The sequence below is a fragment of the Vulpes lagopus genome, chromosome 20 (genome assembly GCF_018345385.1).
Source record: "Vulpes lagopus strain Blue_001 chromosome 20, ASM1834538v1, whole genome shotgun sequence".
Taxonomy (NCBI): Eukaryota; Metazoa; Chordata; class Mammalia; order Carnivora; family Canidae; genus Vulpes; species Vulpes lagopus.
The window spans coordinates 20233547-20258819 of NC_054843.1; the positions used below are offsets into that span (position 1 = coordinate 20233547).

The 25273-nt window shown below is 32.4% G+C and overlaps 1 long non-coding RNA gene across 1 annotated transcript in view; it reads right to left on the bottom strand.

The window, feature by feature from the left end:
• The window catches only part of LOC121479534, a 79963-nt gene that overhangs the window by 13903 nt on the left and 40787 nt on the right, over positions 1-25273 (bottom strand). Inside the window, exon 3 of the long non-coding RNA XR_005984746.1 lies at positions 13351-13400. This is a non-coding gene — a long non-coding RNA (uncharacterized LOC121479534). The remainder of the gene's footprint in view (positions 1-13350; positions 13401-25273) is intronic.

Here is a 25273-nt window from a genome sequence, read left to right on the forward strand (position 1 = left end):
TTTTAATAGGAAGCACAGAATATATGTCTTTAGCTTTGCTCTTTCTGTGTCAGCCATTTATACATAAATTCTCATTCCATTTTCCATTGGAGGTTGAAAATGATAGTAATTTAATTCTATCACTTTATTTTAATTCTTCAGGCAAAATAATTTGGTAAAGGAATGTTACCTTTCATTCACTGTTTGGCCACCCGATAGCACAGTTCATATCAGAAAGGTGGTTGGATCTTTTCTATCATTTACTCAGCTTTCAAAAAATGAATTGGTTCGCTGTTTTTCTCAGGAATTGGGCAATTATTATTTTTCACATTAATATGAACCCATGGATTTATGATGGGTTTTAATCCATCACACCTTTTATCTGTACTAAATCTCAAAGTGTCCTGTGTATGACAAATAAGTACCTCAGAATGTTGGTTCTTAAATCCTTAAGGCATGACCCTTCATAGTTTTGTTATCTGGTATGTCAAGATGGTCCATGCTCATCTCCTACATTTTCTTTCCTATACAGGAAATTATATATTTATCCAAGGAACCCATTTTTATTTTAATTGGGCTGTACCACAATTTAGGCTGATCATTTTTCTTTGGCCTTTTCAGAGAATATAGGATCAATAGTTATAGGTACAGAAATTATACAGATAAAATGCCTAGTGAGGTCATCTTAATATTCCCATTTCTGTTCCAATCCAAAATTGTGGAATTTTTATATGACCTAATTGATATTACCTTGGTGTCGCATTTCATACACATTGATAATCCTGGTTCACAAGGAGATGACAGCAAGAAATTCATTTGCTTTATTTCACATTGAATTATAGATGTCTCAGAATAACAATACTAATGCAGCCATCTCCAGTTATGGTTGCTGACAAGAGTTTTGTTGTTGTAGATTGTGGTAGTTGGTTTTGCATTTTCTTAATCTCCAGTTTTTATCATTTCTGTCTTGGTAATGTGTATCTTCTTGTTTCAGATCAGTATGACTAAAAGCTTATCATTTGTATTGATCTTTTCAACACGGTGTTTGAATTTATTTGTTTGTTTATGGGATGAGCATGGCTTTCTTTCAAGCTCTTCTGTCAACCTTGTGGACTTTCCTTTCCTGTTTTTCCCTTGGCTTTCTTATTTTCATCCTTAAGGTATCAAATTAAATATAATTTAATCTGGCAACCTACATATGTGAAAAATTAGGTCAGAAGAGATTAATGTAGGTTAAGGTGAGTATTTTATGAGTGCACAGGCTATTACACATCCCTACCCATTTTGTATCTATATCTCCTGCTTGTATCAGAATTGGCAAACTATACCTAAACATCTAAATCTACCCTGCTGCCTGCTTTCATAAATATGGTTTTATTGAAATATAGCCATGCTTTTTTGTTCACACATTGTCTAAGGTTGCTTAGGCATTACAGAATTATAGTGGCACAGCTGAGTAGTTGTGACGGAGACCTGTATGGCTTTCAAGATTAAAATACTTAAGTATGGCCTTTTACATAAAAAAGTTCCTCCATCTCTCATATATCACTTATTTAATTACCTATTTCTAACCATCTATATAATCTGTTTACATGCATGTATGCATACATACATAGATGCATATACATGTGTATATATGCATGTGTCTGAACATATACATTCTTCCAATAAATATTTTGAATATATTTATTCTTCCAGAAAATGTTTTTAATGGTCCAGAAGTAGAGAGAATAATCTCCTTTTTCTCCCAGAAATTATAGTTACTACTATTAAATAATATTAAAAAATACTTTTCTGGCTGAGTATAGTAATATGTCAAAAAGGTTTTGGTAATATACTAATTCTTAAGGGGAAAAACTAGAAAAATAGTTTACCTCTCTGCTTGAAAATTTCAGCAACTATTTCACTATTGTTTAAAATTCTATTTGGAAGGTGCCTGGTTAGCTCAGTTGACTAAGCCTCTGACTCTTGATTTAGGCTAAGGTCATGATCTCAGGGTCTTGGACCAATGCACAGGGTCTCCATACTGAGTGTGGAACCTGCTGAAGATTCTCTTTCCCCTTCCCTCTGCTCCCTCTCCCCCCACATCCTTTCTCTCTCGCAAAATAATAATAAAAATAAATAAAATAAATACAATTCTATTTGGCTAACGTGGCAGGGCAACTGCGTTCAGTATTCAACTATGATGCTGCAGGGACCTGAATGTCAGTTTTCAGAAGTGAGAAAGGGACTTCGAATGACATTTATATATTGAATAAAAAATATTTCGTCTTATAATTTCCATCAGGCTTTCATGATACCTACTACCCTTTGCTTTTTTTGGAGGGAGGGTTACTTTTCCATTTTACTCTCCTTTTTAGGGGGTTTTATATGGTCAATTCTTTTCTTGTTTGCTAACGGTCACATTCACATCTTCTATAAACACAACAAAAACAAAAGAAAACAAATAATTTGAACACATCAGATAATTATAATCTCAAGTTGACCAAGACTTTGATTTCAAACATAACCATTATTTTTTCAAAATTTTACTGAATAATGTGTCTGGGTATCAAGTGGGATAACAAATAGAAAAATATATTTTATATTATTCCATATAGAAAAGTTTGCAAGTTTTATAAATATATTATTCATTTTGACCATTAAGAAATGCATTTGTGGCACTAGTTTATTTTACTGGGGATAAAAATAATAATAATAAAGCCTATTAGATTGAAAGAAGTATGTCTCCATTTTTGTTTTTCTTTAATCAATCTTTAAGGAAACAGTAGTTAAAAGTAATGACAACAAATTAAATAATCATTGACATCACTTAATTGAGCTCTGATTCTGTACCGGACCCTAATCTAAACTCTTTACATGCATTGTTCCTGGGAAGTATTTGCTATCAATATGCCTATTTTACCAATAAAGAAACCAGGTACTTGAGAAGTTAATCGACTTGTTCAAGGCCACATCATTAAAGGCTGAGCCACACTTCTGACCTAGGTAGTCAGGTTCCGGAGAAGTTATATTGCTTCTCCCCAAAGGAAAGATCTTTTTGAAAATTAAACATTCATGTGATTGCATAATATATGAATCACACTGAAAGTCACTGGGAGTAGAGGGTAGGTTTTCATTCCTTGATTTGCCTTAATTTAAAAAAAATACTTTGCAACAGTCACCAGTTGGACATTAAAAGTATTTTTAAAGTAATCATGTCAACTAGGGAGAAAGCATGGGCTAATTTTGTCCTCTGACAAAATTATCTACTCTGTTCAGCAGATATTTACAAGTAAGATATACAAGAGCTATTGCTTATAGAATGTTTACCGTGTGTCAAGTACTTTTAAATGTCTCATCTGCATTAATTCACCAGATTCATCTGAATTATAATAGATATTCAAATTTTGGATTTGTTATATCACAATTTTTCAAATCAGTCAAATATTAAAGACAAATGACTATTATATATTTAAAATATAGTTTGATCCTCCTTTCTTAGCACACCCTGCCCTATCCAACATGTCTTAAAATGTTTAGAAATGGCCATTCAGGAGAATCTTATTCTGACAGTGACTAGCCTGGTTTCCCTGAGACAGATTTTGAGCTTATTCTGTTGATTGAAAACATAAGACTCCTCTGTTTCAGTATGCGAAAAGTGCAACAGTCTTGATTTTGTCATTGTTTTATCAAGTAGATGTAATCTTTCATAGGAGATTAAGAGCAACACATTCTGATGTATGTTTAAGCTATGAGAAAATCTTTTTGAAATATTCAAAGGGGAAAGTTTTTTTGTTATGACTGTTTGCATATTTAAAGTTGTATTCAATGCTAGCAAAAGATAATTTATGGCTTGTATGTCGCATATAATATTGTCTATGCTTTTTCCTGCCAAAATTCAGGTCATTCATAATAGCAAGTTATGCATTTTATGGGACATTAATCAGGCAATCATCTGTTGCGGGATATTAAAAATGGCCCTGCTAAAGGAAAAGAGTGAATGGAAGATTTCTTAGGAAAACTCAATTATAGATGCAACAGTTCATTTATTTCAGGTGGCTGGATATCATCAACTCTATGAACAATAGCATGTGAGAATGGCAGAACTCAAAATGGCTGGAGCCTGGATCCCTGACACCATCAAGTCACCAGCTCAGCCATATTGTTACGTGAGAGATAAACGTCACTAGTTTCACTACTATGTTTTAGAGTCTTTTTTATAGCAGCTTAATTTATGCTCAATTATTCATTACACCACATTAGCAAATGCCAAACCATCAGTAAGTGAATCTTGAAGCCTTCCATATTAAGGGGTGCATTTTATAAATTATAGTTTTTTGTGATTTCTGTTAATCATTTATATACTCCAGTTTATTATCTTCTTTCTTTCTTTCTTCTTTCTTTCTTTCTTTCTTTCTTTCTTTCTTTCTTTCTTTCTATCTTTCTCTTTCATTATCTCTCTACCTATCATGACTAAATATACATGAATACATGGATAGTGGTTTCTCATTTATCCAGTTTGTGTTTTTATATGAATTAAAGTTTTGGATGATTTGCTGATTTGCTAATTTGTAAATGATTGTACATAGAGGGAACTTTATGATTGCCATATAAATTCCATTTTTTTTATAATTTTTTTAAATTTTTATTTATTTATGATAGTCACACAGAGAGCGAGAGAGAGGCAGAGACACAGGCAGAGGGAGAAGCAGGCTCCATGCACCGGGAGCCCGATGTGGGATTCGATCCTGGGTCTCCAGGATCGCGCCCTGGGCCAAAGGCAGGCGCCAAACCGCTGCGCCACCCAGGGATCCCATAAATTCCATTTTTTTTAAGATTTTATTTAGTATTAGAGAGAGAGTGTGTGTGTGTCAGAGACACAGGCAGAGAGAGAAGCAAGCTCATTGCAGGGAGCCCAATGTAGGGCTCGATCCTGGAACTCCAGGATCACACTCTCGGCCGAAGGGAGGTACTCAACCTCTGAGCCACCCAGGCATCCCAAACTCCATTTTTAAAACTATTTCAAACCCAACTATTTAAAGAAAACTAGGATTTTCATTCAGAAGTATTTTTTTTTGCAAAGCAAATCCAAAACAACTTATACAAAAGAGGATAATATCTCTCCTCTTAAAAATCAAAGTTCTGGCATGAGGCACATAGGAATCTGTGCTTAAAATAATGAAATCCACATTGTCTACTTTTCTTGTAGCTTTGGCTTCCAATAAGCTCAGAGCTAGGTTTTGGCTTTCTGTTCTATGTCAGTAGCTTTGTAGTGGTGGGAGATAAAGTCAGAAGAGAACAAGGGGCTTGATTTTATTCTGAACAGGCTATTTCAAAAGATCCAACTTTGGTTGCTGTGCTTTGCCAGAGATAGGAGGAAACAGCAAGACCATTTAGGAGGTTCTTGCAGTAAGAGACTCCATGTGATGGAGCTGACTCCAGAATCATAGTTGTGAAGCAGTGAGAGGTGGTCACACTCTGGGTGTGACAAGTGTAATGCATAAAGGTCTTGCTGAGCTGTCATAATTCCTAGATTTGAAGGATCATACTACCTTCAAGACCTTCTCCTAAACCACTCCCTCAAGATATAATCCTCTAAGAAGTTCAAATATTCAAAGAAATGAATAAGATTTTTTTCAGGTGTATACTTTTTGGATCTTGCACCCTAAACCCTAAACCTTGGCTGACACAGGAAATATAAATATCATGCCTATTGGTTTTTTTTCTCTCTCTCTAGTTTTTTTTAAGTTCCAGTTAGTAAGCATACAATGTAATACTAGTTTCAGATTTAGAATTTAGTGATTCAGTGCTTACATACAACACTGGGTGCTCATCACAACTGGCTCCTTAATCCTCACCACCAATCTAAGTCATCTCCACCTTACTTTCCCTCTGGTAACTGTAAGTTTGTTCCCTATAGTTAAGAACCTATTTTTTGGTTTGCCTCTTTCTCCCTCTTTTTTAAGCAACATTGGAAACAATGAGTGTTGGCAAGGATGCAGACACGGGGGAACACTCATACACTATTAGTGGGAATGCAAACCAATGCAGCCACTCTGGAAAATAATAGGGAGGTTTCTTAAAAAGTTAAAAATAGAGCTACCTTATGATCTAGCAATTGCACTACTTGGTATTATAGAAATATATTATATAAAATGTTATAATATATATATATTTATATATAAATATGAATGCATATTTATATACTTATAAACATATATATTTGTATAAAGTTCTGGAGATGCATTTATTGCTTTCTGTGTTAGCTGGTGCAAAATGAGAATGGATATAGGCTGGCTTACCTTCAATTGGCAGTAGTCTGCAGAATGGGTTGTATGTATCCCAAGGAAAGTCTTTATAGTATACTCCATTGGTGTACAAGAATAATAAAATACATCTTTTATTAATGTGCATATCTATAAGCATATATATGCAAAACTGTATATATTTACATATAGAACATTTTTATATGTTGATGTTTAAAAAACATATTGAAATTAAGATTATAATCCTTAAAATATGAAATATTTATTGTGTCTTTACACATATTTTATAGATATTATGTACCAGGTTTTGTAAGTCAGATATTCTGGAGAAAATTTCTCCATATGAGTAGGAACAAAGCCAAGATAATTAATTACTCTCATGATTCCTAATCCATATCATATGCAGGCTCTAGCCAGTGTACTAAGAAAACAAAAGAAAAAAAATAAAATACTTTGAATAAAATAAAGTTGTCAGTCCTACAGAGAATATTAATATCTACTTAGAAAATCACAAAGAATCTATACACACACACACTCATAAGCAAGGTCACAGATTAAAAAATAGTTCCACTTTAATATACAAATAAATACTGAATGTTGGCAAAATTTAAATTAAAATTAAAAAAATTTTAAAAAGTATGTAATTGTACTCCAAAAAATACATGAAATAATTTTAGATGTAAATCCTCCAAAATATATGTGATGTCTATGTGCTATAAATTAAAGAATACTGATGAAATAAATCAAAGAAGATGTAAGTAAATGATGGAGATATCATGTTCTTCGGTTAGAAGATACTATATTGTTAAGATGTCATTTCTCCTCTATGATCTGGAAAATCACTGTAATTTCACATCAGAATTTTATTAGTATTGCACTAACTGATTTAAAATCCATGTAGAAACACAAATTAATTAGAATAGCCAAAATGTAAAAAAAACAACCCAAAAAACAAAAACAAAAACAAAAAACAAAAACAAAACAACAAAGGTGAATGGCTCACATTACCTGATTTCAAGATTTAATATTAGCTATACCAATTTTACTAAATGTAAAACCTAAAAACATAGAATTCTTAAACTTACAATGCTATAGAATGAAGCATACAAAAAATCTTAGTGACTTTGACAGATTAAATAATTTCTTAGGACAACAGAAGTGCATTCCTTAACAAAAATGGTAACTTGGACTTCATCAGAATTAGGAGTTACTATTCTTTGAAATGCAGTTAGGAAGAAGGGACACAGTCTGGGAGAAAATGCCTTCAAATTAGATATTTGATAAAGGATCTGCATCCAGAATACATACAGAAAACTCCATCATAGAAATAAGAAGACAAATAATCCAATTAAAAATGCATACAAGATCTGAACAGACACTTCACCAAATAGATGTACAAATGGCACACAGACATATGGAAAGATGTTCTACATCATTTGTCATTTGGGAATTGCAGATTAAAAGTCAATCTGAGGTATCAGAGGTTTACTAGAATATCTAAACAGGCAGGCACAAACTGACAGTATCAAGTGCTGATGAGAACACCAGAGTAAAGGAACTACCATGCGCAGCTGGTGGATATGCACAATGTGATACATATGGTGGAAACATGGTTTGGTAATTTTTTCACTTTGTTAAACACACACTTGCATATGACTCAGTAATCTCATTCCTATATATCTCCCCAAGTGAAATAAAAACCTGGAAAACTCTGGATCCAGGGGTGCCAGGGTGACTCAGTCATTTGAAGGTCTGACTCTTGGTTTCAGCTCGAGTCATGATCTCAGGGTCCCAGGAACTAGCCCCACATTGGGCTCTGTGTTCAGCAGGGAGTGTGCTTGGGATTTTCTCTGTTTCCCTCTGCCCTTCCCCCCATTGTTCTCATAAATAAATAATAAATAAATAAATAAATAAATAAATAAATAAATAAAATCTAAAGAAGAGAAAACTTTGTATCCATATACACACAATGGAATACTACAGAACAGCATAAATGACAAAATATGGATACAGTGAAAGGCATAAATGAATTTCCAATGTGCTTTGCTAAGTGCCACACTCATAATACTGTTTACCATATAATTTTACTTGTATAGCATTCTGGACTAGGCAAAACTATTGGTGTCTGAAATAAATTAGTGCTGGATCACTGAAAAAGGCAGAGCTACACGGACATTTAAGGGAAATGTCTCAGTTGATACAACTGTTGTGTTGATTACTGTGGTGATTAAATGACTATATTCTCATGTGCCCAAACACGGAATTACACCCTAAAAATGGTGAATTTTATTGCATGTAAATTACACCTTAATAATGATGATGGTGAAAAAATCCCACATGATGTGGTTAAAATTGCAATGTAAACGATCATCTGCTAAGTTTCCTTTTGTAATCACTTTCTTCCTCCTTCAGTAACATGCTTCAATCTGGGATCATTTTCCTTCTTCACTACTTCCTGTGGAGCATCTTTGCCAACATCATATCATCTAAGCTAATTTACTTTCTTTTTTTAAAAGATTTTTATTTATTTATTCATGAGAGACACAGAGAGAGAAGCAGAGACATAGGCAGAGGGAGAGGCAGGCTCCCTGCAGGGCGTCCAATGTGGGACTCCATCCCAGGATCGCAGGATCACGACCTCAGCCCAAGGCAGACGCTCAACCACTGAGCCACCAGGTGCTCCCACTTTCTTATTTGAAAAACATGTCTGGGGGTATAGATTTCTACATTGTATTTTTGTTACCATTCTTTTTTGTTTTTTGTTTTTTTTATAACAATTTAGGACTTCATTTCCTTATCTTCTGGCATCCATGGCTTTATTAGGAATGGGTCTAAGTATTTCATTATTTGTCTGGAAAGCAGCTTAGCTTTAAAAACAGTCACTTAACTTCTCTTAGAATAAAGCAAGAAGCAAAATAAAACCCAGGGCAATACTGCAAGTTATATAATATAGAACTGCTACAAGAACATCTTGACAGATTTTGGAGTAATTTCCTTTTTCTTCCCTTTCTTCAAGCATCTTTTGCATAAAACCAAGGGATTTGCAGTATGGTTATATTGTATATGTACCCACACACATATATATGTTCAGATAATTTGATTTCTAAGCTGAACACCATTTATATGCAGGATCCATGGTTTGTTTGGTGTTCCCATTTTCTACATCTAGTATAATCCTTCACTCACTCCTTGCACAGAACTCCTTAGAAAGGGTATATATTTTAATAAACTGAAATTATCACCTAAAAGATAATGAATATAGTAAATTTAATACGTAATAAATATATGCTACACATAATACAGAATTTAAAGTGTAACTCCAGCTATTAATATTATGTTATTTGCAAGTATATAAAGTGATCTTAAATAAAAGCAGAGTAACATTATTTTAGAACATAAAAGTTGTAATTGTATACCAGGCTTGTATTTAAAGCAATAGATGGCACTATTGGTCCACTATTATGGATGTTGTAATCAATTTAATCTTATTTACCCCTCACTCATCTAACCCTCATTATTTCCCTACAGTTTTATAGGTCACTGTATGAAGATACTTGCAAAGTTAATTTGAAGAGTTTTTTGTTTGTTTGTTTGTTTGTTTAACTAGGCAACTTTGATTTGCATTTCCTCTCTGTATAGAATGTATTAACTGAAGAATTACAAGAACAGGAAACAAAAAGCTTTAGTTCTATTATGTGTGGCTCAGGAAAGATTACTCACAAAAGTGGTTGGAAATTGTCACAGGGTGCTCTTCTGGGACCATCTATCCACTGCATCTATAGATTATCAAGGGCATTTGTTCCTAGTAAGCTTTTAGTAGTACTTTTCATAATGCCTATTTGATTTGGCCTTTGGATTAAAACATATCCTTTAATTCTGAAGCTAAATCAAATGTAATGAGAAATACTTTTTCCCCAAACCTTGTTTTCCATTGTTCTGTAATAAAAAATGTTAAATTTAAATGAACACTTGGATCTTATATGGACAACAGAGAAAATGTTTAATTTTGGACAGTGTCGGGGATATGACTAAGGGAAATGCATAAACAAATTGTGGCAATTTTAATGAAGGGAATCCTACATTGTGAAATAAAGAAACAAAAAAGACAATATTTCATGGGTCATCCAGTTAATGCTCTTTTATAAGCAATGTCTAATACTATGGGGGCAATTGCACTGATTTAAAAGCTTCTTCTGGTGGCCCCTACTGTAAGACAATTATTGGCGGTTGTTTAATTACTAAGTAGTATAGCTCATCTGCTGAGTCCATTTACTACTGTTGGCTTTTCTTTCAATAAGCGTGTTAGATTTCAAAACAAAGTAAGATTTAAAAGTTTTGCTTCCTGGTTGTTGTTTTTTATAGAGATCAAATATCAATTGAAGTTAATAGCTAGAGTAAGAAGGTATCAATTTAACATCATCAAATTTTCCTGAAGGCTTTCAACTGTAAAAATGCAATATTATGGAACCACAGTAAATTGGTATGTTATCAATGTTTTTTTCTCCACCTGTGAAATAATATGTCAGATTTTTTTGTACTACACCATAAATAGCTCTGACATGGGAGCAAGCTGAGCTGCTCTGTACAGTTTGTCACATAATCAAGGCACTGTGGTACTTCTTCTCTCTGAATTGCCCATATTTGAGCAGATAACTAAAAGTTATCAGGGTTAATAGTTTCTTTTGTGTTTGACACCCAGTTTTTACTTTACGCTATTTCAATAACCAAGCCCACCCAAATGACAATAAAAATTTCAAATTATTTAATGTATGCAGATTTTAAAGCTTTCATAACTTTTCTTTTTTATCCTGAGAAAACTCTACAAGATAATTAGGTCAGATATTTGTAATGTTCAAATGCCATTTGCCATTGAAGAAAAATGATACTCATTGTGAACAAGTAAATAGTCTGAGGTCAAATAGCAAGTAACTGACAAAGGTTTCAAATGAAGAATTCTGATCTTCTGCTCCTAAATTATTCTGATACCTTGTGCAGCTTCCAATTTGAAAATTAGGTTTAACTCTCAAATAATTCTTTTAAAGAACTAATGTTTTCTGAAAAGATGTTAAAGTAATTTTGAAAGCTATGGGATGATCTTATAGAGAGATTATTTTGTATGAATGCTATTGTACTGCGCAGTAGCCATAATATTTAACGAGTATGAATATTTACTTAATAGTGTATTTGTATCTATAAAGTTTTCTATGCATTGTGGTAAAAAATGTACCTCATGTTTATTATATATAAAAGTAGCCAAATTTTTAACCGTAAAATTATGAAACCTAATGTAAAAGTATACATCAAATTATATTACAATCTTAATTATGTCAGTAAATAAAGGAGATAATTTCTTAAAAGAGCTGTTTCAAAATTACAGCTCAGACACCAAAAGCATGAGCAACAAAGGGAAAAAAAAAAGGATAAATTAGACTTTACCAAATTAAAAGCCTTTGTGAATCTAAGGACATTACCAGACAGTAAAAAGACAACCTACTGAATTACAGATAATATTTACAAATTTTATATCTGATAAGGGTCATATCCAGCATATATAAAGAATGCTTAAAACTCAACAACACAAACAGCTCAATTCTTAAAAATGGGCAAAGAACTTGAATAGGGATTTCCCTAAGGAAGTCATACAAATGACCAAAATGCTCATGAAAAATGATTGACATTATCAGTCATTATGAAGTACAAGAATGATGTAACTCTTCACACCAATCATGATATCTTTATATGTAAAAAAAAAAAACAATAAATGGAAAAATGGCAGACACTAGCAAGGGTTGAGGAGAATATAGATAAATCATCATGCTTATGCATTACTGGTGGAAAAATAAAATGTGCAAAGCTATGGAAAACCATTTGATAGTTCCCAAAAAAAATTAAACATAGAATCAACAAATGACCAAGCAATTCTTCTTAGATATATAGTCCCCAAAATTGAAAACAGAACATATGCATGCATGCATATGTTCATAACACACTATCTACAATAACCAAAAGGTGGAATCAGCGCAAATGTCCATCCATCCATAAATAGATATTTGTTATATATCTACATACAGTTGAATTTTATTCAATCACAAAAAGCAATGACATATTAATACATGCCATGATGTGGATGAACATATCAAAAACATGCTAAGTAAAAGAAGCCAGAAACAGAAGGTCCCATATTCTATCATTCCATGTATGTGAAATATCCAGAATTCGCTAAGTCCATACCTACAGAATGCAGAATTGGAGGTTTCTAGGCAATGAGCAGGGGCTGGGAAGTAGGTATTGGGAATAAACTGTTTACTGAATATAGGATTTCTTTTAGGGTGATGAAGAGGTTTTGGAATTAGAAGTGGTGGCTGCACAGTATTGTTAATGTACTAACTGGTATTGAATTATTCATTTTAAAGTAGTTAATTTTAATATTATATTAGTTTCACTTCAACAAAAAACATGCAAAATAAAATTAGATCTTAGCATTATCTTAGTGAGGTTTTGCCTTTAGCTAAATAGTCCTATGGATATGGCCAAGCTGGATCAGAGCATTGTGTTAAAATTTAAAAATTGGCGAAAAGGATGATAAAGGCATGATTCATGTTGCAACCATTTTGGTCTAGTTTCACCAGCCAAAACACCAGTACAAAGAAGGATGTAAAGCAGAAAATAATACTTTTATGCTTAAATGGCTTTATCAGGTTCTGTATTACAACTCTCATTTCTTGTAGACAACTGCCCACACTTGAATATTGTCAGTTCAGGCAGTGAAGGGTGCTCCATCTGACATGCCTCACAGTTGCATTAGACTGCCAGAAAATCATGTTAGCACCCGACTATCCTCATACCAGGCCACCTATTACTAGCAGGTAAGGAGATTCTTGCTACATCACAGTTGCATTCTTCACATTATTTTTGAGTGGGCCTTTGATCCGAAAGTAGTCCTAATTAAGAACCATAAAACTAATAACCTAAGTTATACATTGTGTCAACAATGTTTGGTTAGCCATGCTAGGTTTTTGAAGGCATACAAAGTGTATATACAGCATTTGTGCATAAAATCATTAAATGACAACGAACAGTCAGTTTAAAATAGATTTAAAATAGTTTAAAAATAGAACATTACCAAGTTTTCGGCCATATTGTTCTTGTGTTTTCATACTCAGGTATTATTTCCTAATTTAGAAGAGAATAAGAATTAGGAGACAATTTAGGAGAATTATTTTGCTTTTTCTTATATTTCAATGCAATTATATGAATCCTAAACCAAACATTATTTAGTTTTACATGTCTTTTAATGTCAATATAATTTAATACGTTATTTAATATATAACATATTCAATATTAATTTAATCTTGATATTTAATAATTTAATAAATAAAATATATTCATATAAGAAATGCTAAATTTATATGATAAATAAAATTTAAAATATTAAATTTAATACTAAACATTACTTATTAAAATAACATTTAATATAAATAATATAATCATTTAAAACATGTTTTTATTTATAAATAATTATAGATACAAAGACATTTGAAAATATAGTATATAATTCCTTGTACCTTTCTCTGCTTCCTTCAGTAGTTTCATCTTACATAATTATATTACAATATCAAAACCAGGAAATTGGCGGGACACCTGGGTGGCTCAGCGGTTGAGCGTCTGCCTTTGGCACAAGGGTTGATCCTGGAGACCTGTGATCGAGTCCCACTTGGACTCCCTGCCTGGAGCCTGCTTCCCCCTCTGCCTGTGTCTCTGCCTCTCTCTTTATCTTTCATAAATGAATATGTAAAATCTTTAAAAAAACATAAAAAGCAAAACAAAACGGGAAATTGACACTGGTACAATGTGTACATAGTTCTGCTTCATATGATTTGCATAAACAGCTGAATCAAGCTACATAACTCTCCATCATCAAAAACATCTACATCATGCTAACCTTTCACAGTCAACCCCACCACCTTTCCACAATCTTAATCCTCGACAATTATTAATGTTTCCATTATGATAATTTTGTAATTTTGATATTGTTACAAAATGGTTCCATATGGTCTATGAGCTTCTTAGATTGTCATTTTTCACTGAACAAAATGCCCTTGGGTTGCATAAAAACTATTGACTTGTAGGGTGCCTGGGTGGCTCAGTGGGTTGAGCCTCTAACTCTTGATTTCGACTCAGATCATGATTTAGGGTTTTGGGACCCAGCTTCAGTCAGGATCCGTGTTCAGCAAGGGAGAATCTGCCTGAGATTCAATTTCACCCTCTCCCCAACCCCTCCCTCTAAAATAAATAAATAAATAAATCTTTAAGAAAAGAAGGCTGTTATTTGCATCAATGGATTATGTCTATTTATTGCTCACTTATTTCCTTTGCAAGCTGGTTGAAACATTCACCCATTGGGGAATATTATGGGTATTTCCAGTTTTAGGCTGTTATAAATAAAGCTGCTATAAACATGTGGGTAGAGATTTTTGCATAGGATTGCATTGTTAGTTATTGGGTTAAATGTCCTGCAGTGAAAAGTTGGATTATAGATCTAAGTGTCTGTTTTGTTTTTAAAAAACCTCTAAACAACTATAAAGTGTTCTATTTTACATTTCCACCAGCAGTGCATGAGATATCCAATTTCTCTGTCTCCTCATCAACATTTGGTATTGTCTCTGATATACATATACATATATAAATTATATATGCATATATATATGTATAGAAATTATATATGTATATATGTATATATAATTTTAGCTGTTTATAGTCTTCATATAGTCTTATTTGGCATTTCCCTAGTGTTTAGCAATGCTAGACATCTTTTTATCTTGTGTGCCATACAAATATTTTTGGTGAAATCCCTGTCTTTATGTCATTTTATAATTGGATTTTTACTATTGCATATTGAGAGTTCTTTACATACCTTTGCATATCTTAGATACCAGTGCTTTGCCAGTTACATGGTTTCTCTCTATCTGTAACTTGCCTTTTCACTGTCTTTGAATTTTTTCACAAAAAAAAAGGAAGTAAATTTATCATTTTTTAAAAATGTAGTGTCATGTCTAGGTGTCATGTCTAAGGAAGCTGTAGACCTTGAATATTTTTTTCTGTGTTATTTTCTAAAAGTTCTGTACTTATATTTTATGTCTAGTATTCAAACATATGATTGATTTTAGGTTAATATTTATTTAATGAGGTTTAAACAAGTTTTTTTAGCTGTTTTTTTTTTTAATTTTGCCTGTGGATATCCAATTGTTGTACTATCTGTTAAAAATACTATGCTTACTCCAGTGAATTGCTTCTTTGACTTTGTAAAAAATCCATTGGCCATACTTGTTTGAGGACCATTTCTTGTTTCTCTCTTTCTGTTCCATTTATCTTGCTGTCAGTACCATATTGTCATGATTACTGTAGCTATTTAGAAAGTCTTCATATTGGGTAGAATGATTCTGCCTATTTTATTCTACTTCAAGTGTGTTTTCATTGTTCTTATACTCTAGAGTTTTCAAATAAAAGTTTTTGAATAATCATGTCTATATCTAGAAAAATCTTATTGGGATTTTGATAGGAATTGCATTGAATATGTCTGTAAATTTGGGAAGAACTGACATCAACAGCCTTCCAATCTATAAACTTGATATGCTATCCATTTATTTAGATATTCTTTAATTTTATAGTATAAGCATGCAAATCCTATGTATATATTATTAGATTTACACCTAAGTATTTAATTTTTCAGTGATTAGAAATGGATTATTTCTAAATTTGCTTTTCACTTGCCAACTGCTAGTATATAAAACTAAAATGGATTGTTTTCTGTACATTTTGTATCCTATGCCTTGCTGCACTCTCAGTTCTAAGAGTTTTCAGGTTTTGATTTGTTTGTTTGTTTTTGTATATGAGGGAGGGGGGATTTTTTTGTGGACCATCATATCATTCTCAAATAGGGAGAATATAATTTCTTATTTTCTGATCTATGTTGACCTTTCTTTTCCCATTGTGCTGGCTAGAATTTCCAGTACTATGGTGAACAGCAGTGATGAGAATGTACATCAGTAACTTGCTCTTTATTACCAAGGAAAGAACTCAGTTTTTACCCATGAAGTGTGATGTTAGCTGTGGGTATTTTATACATTTATTTACCTAGCTGCGAAAGATCCTCTTTATTTCTAATTTGTTGAGTCTTTTTTTGGTTTGTTTTGTTTTGCTTTAATCATGGACAGATACTGAGTTTTGTCAAATGCTTTTCTGTTTTCAATGAATATGACAATGTGATTCTTTTTTCTCTTTTGCCCTCTTATTCTGGTGGATTACACTGATTGATTTTCATATTTGCACCAGCCTTGCACCTCTGAATAAACCCCATTGGTCATAATGTATAATTCTTTATATTTTGCTGAATTCCATTTCTTAATGTGTTGTTAAGAATTTTGTTGTTGGGATCCCTGGGTGGCGCAGCGGTTTGGCGCCTGCCTTTGGCCCAGGGCGCGATCCTGGAGACCCGGGATCGAATCCCACGTCGGGCTCCCGGTGCATGGAGCCTGCTTCTCCCTCTGCCTGTGTCTCTGCTTCTCTCTCTCTCACTGTGTGCCTATCATAAAAAAATAAAAAATTTAAAAAAAAAAAAAAAAAAGAATTTTGTTGTTAAAAAATAATTTTGTTTATAGTTTTGCATCTATACTGAGTGGCAATGGTTTGTAGGTTGTTTTTTATATGTATTATTTTTTGGCTTTTTTGGCTATTATTGTAATATTAACTTCAAAGATAAATAAGAAAATAGTTCTTCCTCTTCTATCTTCTGAAAAATATCTTATAGCATTGATATTAATTCTTTGTCAGAGTTTTGATATACTTCCCAAATGAATCCACCTGGACTTGGAACTTTATCAGGGGTTTTTAAATTACAGTTAAGTTTCTTTGACAGTTATATGGCAAATCGAATTGTCTATTTCATTTTGAGTGAGTTGTATAATATATACTTGTAATATATATTTTCTTTTCATAAATTTTCAAATTTATATGTGTAACGTTGTTCATAGTCTCCCTGTAATGGCCTTTGAAAGTCTTAAAGGTCAATAGCAGTACTTACTGTTTCATTGCTGATTTTAGTAATTTGTCTATTTTCTCTTTTTTATTTTTCCTAAAGTTTTTTTTTTCTTTTTGATTGATGTTTTCAATGAATTAGATTTTTTTCTTATTTATTTACTCTCTTGTCTTCCTCTTTTCAACTTCATTGATTTGTATTTTTACCTTATTATTTCTTCATTCTAGTCAATTCGAGTTTACTTCGTCTTCTTTTCCTACATCTATATCATTGAGGCATTGAGGTAGGAACTTAGGTTACTTATTTGGTTGTTTCTCTTTTCTCATATAGGAATTTAGTGCTATATATTTCCCTGTTATCAATGATTTAGCTGTATCCCATAGTTTTGATGTTACATTTTCATATTCATTCACTTTCTTTTTCTTTTTAATTTCTCTTAAGACTACTACTTTGACTAATGACATTTAGAAATAGGTTTAGTTTCCTAAAATATTTCAACTTTTTTCCGCTTTGTTATTGTTAGTTTGATTTCACTGTGATTAAAAAAATTTCTCTCTGTTTTTTAATTATTTAACATTTCTTGAAGTTTGTATTGTGGTCCTCGATATTATATGTATTGACACATGTTCCATGGACCAGGGCCCTGGAAGGATTGTAAGGAATGTATATTCTTTTGTTCCATACAGAGTTCCATGAATGTCAGTTAGTTCCTGGTGGCTGATGTTATGGTTATTGTCATATATCCTTGATGACTTTTTGTCTAGTCATTCATCAGTTGTTGGGAGAGAAGTAGAAGAGTCTACAACTTTAAATGTGGATTTCATGATTTCAACTTTCAGTTCTAAAAGTCTTTGCTTTACCTATTTTGCAGGTCTGTTGTTTGGTGCAATGTCTTCCTTCTGGAATGATTTTTTTTCCCCCTGTATTATGTAATATTCTTTCGTTTCTGGTAACTTTCATTTCTCTAAAGGGTAATTTACTCAAAATTAATATATTTACTTCTGCTTTGTCTGATTAATATTTATCTTTTTCCAATCTCACTCTTTCACATTCTGTTATCATTGTATTTACAGTAAGTTTCTTATGGGCAGCATGCAGTTGGACCATCTTTAAACCATTCTACCAGTCTCTGACTTTAATTAGTATATTTAGATTATTTATACTGAATATAAATATTGATATATTAGGAATCAAGTCTGCAAATTTTGTTTTCTAATTTTTCTCTATTTTTTGTTTTGTTTTGTTTTCTTACTGGTGTTTGGTTCTTTACATTTTTTGTATCAAACTTTTTTTTAGAATTTTATTTTTATTAACCAATAGTCTGTTTATTTAGATTTTAGTAAATCTATTTGTATAGATTTTTTAGTGGTTGCTATAGGTACTATAAAAATATAGCTTAATGCTGTTGATATTTTAACTGTTGAGTAAAGTGTAGAGAGCTTACTTCATTTTACCCCTTTATTATTTCCTTTAATATTTCCTCTACATACACTGAAAACCACACTAGACATGGTTATAACTTTTGTTCTCATCAGTGAAAAAAAATTAAGAAAATCGAAGACAAAAACTTTGGGCTGTTGTATTTACTATACTTTTGTTCCTTTTATTTACTTATTCTTTCCTGTTGGTCCAAGTTACTTTCTTTTAGCATTTCGTTTTTGTTTAGAGGAGTGTTTTTGTTGTTACTTAAGAGTATGTCATTTGGTGACAAATTCTCTTAGTTTTCACACATCTGAGAATGCTTTTTGCTCTTTCATTAGTGGAGAATATTTTAACTGGATTTAGAATACTCAGTTTGACAATCCCTTTTTTCTCGTCCTGGAAATTGTTTTATCACTTACTTGTCCTCTTTTACGTGAAACCCACTGTCATGAAAATTGTTCACCACCTATAAATTATGTGTCATTTTTCTGTGTCTGCTTTCAAGGTACTTTTGTCTTTATTTTTTCAATCTATCTTCATTTGTTTCAAGCATAATTATAATTGCTTGTTGAAACATTTAATAATAGCTGCCTTCAAATCATAGGCTGAGGCTGATAATTTTAATATCTGTGTCATCTTGGTGTTGACCTCTTCTGATTGTATCTTATTTAATCTGGGATCTTCCAGATTCTTGCTATGATAAATGATAACTGAAATTTGAACATTAACACTCAAACTTACTTAAGACTTGTATTTAGCAGTCCTCTTATAGTGCCCCCAAAGCAGAAAGGTGGCACCACCTTCCTACTGACTGGTTGGGTATTTTTATGGCAATGTTAGGAACCTGATACACACTCTACTTTGTAGATCATCTAGGAATATTTTAAATGTCTGGACCTTCTTGTATCTATCACAGGTCTATTTTGTAGGATAATGCAATAACACAATGTTTTAATTTTAGATTTTATAATAGATTGATAATTGGAAAGGCAGGTCATTTTAATTACTCTTCCCTAGGAGTTTTTGACTGAATTTGTCCCTTTTTGTTCTAACATTCAAGATCACCTTGTCTACTTCCATTAAAAGTAAACTCCTTGTGTGAATGTTTGTTATATTCAGTTGATCAATTTACAGTAAATTCATATTTTTTGCAGTAATAAGTCTTTCCAACCATGAGCATTTTACTCATCCTTTTATAATTAAATATGTTCTAATAACCTTTATTAGGAATTTAAAGTTTCCATGCATATTATTGAATCATTATATTGCACACTTGAAATGAATATAACCCTGTATGTTAACTATACTGGAATTAAAATAAAATAAATTTCCATGAATGAATTCCACATTATTGCTATATCCATATCTCAATGCCCTTACTTTTGCTAATATGGTTTATTTTAAATGTATTTTTAATTATATATTCTAATTTTAGTTATGGATAGAAATATATAATTGAAGTTTTTAACATTGGATTTATAATAAGCAAAATGTGTTAACTTCCTCTGTCTTGTTACTTTATAAAATAACTTTGGTGTTCTATACAGGAAATATGATCAGCTGTGCAAAATAAAATTTTATTTCTTCCAACAAAATCCCAATTTTTATCATCTTATGTCCCTGAACTTAAAAGGATCTTATATTTTCTTGTCATAATGCAATAGTTTGGAATTCTAAAACAATAAGTATCAGAAGTGAGGTAGCACCCATCTTCATTTCATCAGTGATCTCAAAGAATAAACATCCAATATTTTATTGAATTTATTTATCAAATGTATGGTATTTGATGTTTTTGTTTGTTTTTGCAACTGGCCCTTATCAATATAGATGGTTCCCTCTTTTGTTTGATAACATTTATATTTATGGGTGGATGATGAATTTTTATCTAGTACATTTTTATATATATCAAGATCTCATCATATGATTCTTTTTTCTCACTTTGTTCTGATCATGTTGTTGATTACATTGGGTAATAGTTAATCGAATATGGAAGTCCTGAATAAATCTTCTTAATATAGTATTTTGTTTGGATAATTTGTTGGTTTTATTTGATGTGAGATTTGATTTTCTAATATATTTGTTTAGAAGTTTTTCCTTTAGGTTCATTAGAAAGTGTGGAGTGCAACTTTACTTTTTTTAGTGGTTATGGTTAGGTTTTGATATTTAGGTAACTTAAAATGAGAGAGGGGTAATGTATTTTCTTTTTTCTATCTCCCTAATGGAGTTTGTGTAATATTTGCAACTGCTCTGAATGTTTGGTAGAATTCACAAGTAAAAGCATGAGATATCACACATACCTTCGTGGAAAAGTTTTATTTTTTAAGATTTTATTTATTTATTCATGACAGACACAGAAAGAGAGAGGCAGAGACACAGGCAGAGAGAGAAGCAGGCTCCATGCAGAGAGCCTGATGTGGGACCCCATCCTGGGACTGGATCCCAGAACTCCGGGATCACGACCTGAGCCATAGGCAGAGGCTCAACTGCTGAGCCACCCAGGCACCCCTCATGGAAAAGTTTTAAGTTACAAAATAAATTATTTTATGATAAAGGATAAAATATGCATCCTTTATTTGGGAAGTGTATAATGACATATCAGTGGTTCAGTCTCTGAGGAGCAGACCACAGTTGTAAATTCTTTGGGGAGACTTTTTTCCAACATCTTGCCCACAGACAAGGTCAGATAAATTTATTTTCTTGCTATCATATTTTAAGAAGTTTATTTTCTAGCTCTTTATTTCATTACTATGCAATTCTTTTTTTGATCAGAGTATATGTGGAGGTTTTAGCTTTTACACCTTACTAGGTGTTTATCCTAAACTGTATTTTCTTCTCAAGCCTGCCTTAAGAAGTAACAGCTTTTAGCTTCACAGGGTGTTTCTTAGTTAGCTTCAGAGATACTTAGCTTAGTTGATTTTGCCTGTTTAAGTTTTTGACTTTGAATATCCCTTTTTTATTTCCAGCAGAGATAGACATTTAAAATGATGTTAATTACTATTTAACAGCAAATCTTTAATGTTTCCTTGCAGGAAGACTTTTCAGAACATCTGGCCAACCACGTTACAGGAACTAAATCTCTACTCTTTCCGATAATCATCTTGCTTTTGACTAACTTCTTTATATATTTAGGGGATAAACTAAACATGTTTGAAGTATAAATAGATTATGAGAAAGTGACCCAAAATGAAATCACTGAGGTCCAGTTTACTAAGGCCACTTCTTTGCAAATCTATACAGAATTATTGCTGAATGATTTACAAAAGCTGCCCAGAGACAGTACTGCTGAAGTAGTTTCTAAACATCAGCTTAAATAATGCAGTGGGCTTGTTGTATGTATCTGAGATACCCATGGTTTTATAAATTATACTGCAAGTTTATCTCCTCCACGTTATTTTCTCATTATTTTCATTATCAGCCAGAATCCTTCACAGCCCAACCCCAAATATCCACACAATCCCATTGCAAGTGACAGGATAGTGCCTACCTGTCTGTAAGATTTATACAAACAGTTCCATCATCATACTCACTAGAAAACTTTCTATTGGAAAATTAATTTTAATTTAACTAATTTTTGTTTGAGGAGACCTATCATCAAATTCAAGAATGTGTTCTGCTTGACAGCTACAAGAAAAAAAAAATCAAGAAGTACTTGAGAGTATAAGCAGGTTTTGATTATTTCTTTATTAATAAATCCACATGTAGGATATCAAAATTCTAGATGTGATCAAGTTGAATATATTGCGCTTGCTTTTTAAATATTCTTATTTATTTATTCATGATAAACACACAGAGAGAGGCAGAGAGACAGGCAGAGGGAGAAGCAGACTCCATGCAGGGAGCCCAATGAAGTACTCGATCTTGGGACTTGATCCCGGGACTCCGGGACCATGCCCTGGGTCAAAGGCAGGCGCTAAACTGCTGAGCCACCCAGGGATCCCTTTGAGCTTGCTTTTATTTCCTATTTATCAATACTATTTTCTTGTGTATGTTTTTTGATATTTTTGAGAATATATATAAAATAAAAGGTGTTTTGGGGGGATTTTTTTTTGTTTTTATTTGGTTATGTTTATTTCAATTGGAATTTAACTTCAATTAATTTTGTTTAACTCTTACAATTTTGAAAATAGAAGTTCAAAAATTTCCTTCAGTTAGAAAAAGAAACAATAAAAATGTTCATTATAAGAAAAAAAAGTGGCTGTCATTTAAATTATTCATGGTATAATTTCTCTTATTGTTTCAGTTTACATATGATGTAATCAGATAAAACAGTGGAAGCATATATTATCTATTCGAAGAATCAGATGAAATATTCTAATCTGAGGTCCCTGAGAGTACATGTATCAAGGTATATACCTGATCTAGAAAAAGTGAAGATTGTGGCCATAATATAAATTCAAAATTGAGGTAGGAGAAATTTATCATTAACTTCCAGTTTCTAGAAAATTTTAATGTCATTTCAGTTTCCTGGTACTTGATTTGAAAATCACTCCAATTTGTCAGCCCGTCATAAGTCTACAGTGATTTAATAATTAAATACGTGCGAATGAATAAATAAGGATTCTACATTATTATTGCTATTGATGGCTCTTATTGTTTTTTTTTTTTTTTTACAAGTGCATAAGCAGGTACATGAAAAGAGCCAGATACTGGTATGAATAAAGATAAGCTAAGTATTCTTGTAGCTTTCCATATCATTCCTGATACATCTATAATATGATGTCACTTTTGTGGCTTGATCATCTGCATTTAAAGGCATATTTTTGTTTTAGATTAATCCAATTTTCTTGTCTGGAACCAATACACCCAATTCATTTCTATGAATCTCCTATATAAATGATGCTATATAACTCCTCTCCACCCTCAACCCCCCATTTGTAGGAAATATTACAATACGGACTCCATCTTTGGCCCTCCATCTCATTCATCCCCATGAAATATCCTCCCTCAGGGCTATGAATTTTAGGCCTCTTGGAGGTTAATGTATGTCCTGGCCAGAATGTGGGAAGGTTTGTTTTGATCTTCCCTAGTATGGTGCACAGAAGGCTCCACTTTAGATAACCAGTAAGATGATTGGTACACAGAAGACAGCACTTGAGATAATTAGTAGAAATTCTTTGGTAGATGACAGGTAACTTTAGGTAACTAACCTTTGACCTCACCATAATGATTCCTCTTACTCTAAGAAAGCTGTGGGTTAAGGTCTAGTTGATGGGCAGAGAATGGCTACATAGTATCAGATTGTTTGCCTGTCAGATTCCCCCATCAGTAAGTTACCTTAAATAAAAATCTGGGAAAAGGGTTAAGGCTTCCTTTGTTTCTTGGTCTTCAAGTACCTTCTCAGTCTGGAGGATAGTTTACTGTCCCTCCTCCATCTTCTAATGACATAACAGTAAGGAAATGAAGCAATAGATGATCTACTTCATCAATAAAACCCCTCAAAGTATTAGTTCTGAGATTGTACATATCCAGTATTGCATTTGGCTAGGGATGATAACATATGATACTGATGGAATGGATAGATTTAGAGTATTCTGTGATACTTGCAGGTGCTAATTGAAAAAGCAAATGTGGTTCTTCAGTGTGACCTCTAACAAACTCTATAGCCTATATTTCTATTAAGCCAGCAAACTGGATTCTTGAACAGATAATTCTATGTATATATTTTTATTCTCAGAGACACCAGGAGAGTGCTCAGATATTAGAATTTAGAATTGCTAACAGAAAAACAAACACTAATATATCAATTTCTGGCAGGTCTGTAGAAATCTTTGTAGTTGAAGTCTTTGTATTGTTAATTGGAAAGAGGGCTAATCTTGAAAATGATCACAGTATGAACAAAAATAAACAAAATTTTCCTTAACCATAAATCACAAATTGAATTCATTTTACATGGACTTCATAAATTTAGACTTTGAGAAAAAATGCCCCCCCCTGTTTTATTCAAACCTAATTTCTTCATATTACAATAAAGTACTTTATATTCTCAACTGTGCATCTTCAAGCATTTTTGAAGCTGATAAATCCTTTCTTTATACAATTGTTTAGCATATGTCCAATGTGTCAAATAGATAAAGGATAGATATTCTAATGAGAGTGTAGGCAGAAGGCCCAGAATATTTCATGGTTACAGCCTGTTCCTTTTCCCATAAACCACTGAGGACATTGCCTGATGGAATTACTTGGGAGTCAGGAAAGACCCAAGAATAATTACTTAAAAGTCAGTTATCACAATGACTAAGAAAGACACTGAAAAATAAAAATGGTGAAAGGACTCACCCTAATATATTTCTTTTTTCTAGTTTTTCTGAAGCATATTTAGCACACAAAAAAACTGCACATAATTAATGTATACAATTTGGTGCATTTGGACTTATGTATATACTCATGTTAACACCATCACAATCAAGGTAATAAACATTCATCATTTCCAAAAACTTCTCATGTCTTCTCTCTCTCTTTTTTTTCTTTTCTTTTCTTTTTTTTCTTTTCTTTTCTTTTTTTTTTTCTTTGTTGTTGGTGGTGTTGGCAAGAACACTTAGCATGAGATCTCTTAATAAAATTCTAATTTCTCATTGTTCCCTCTAGGCAC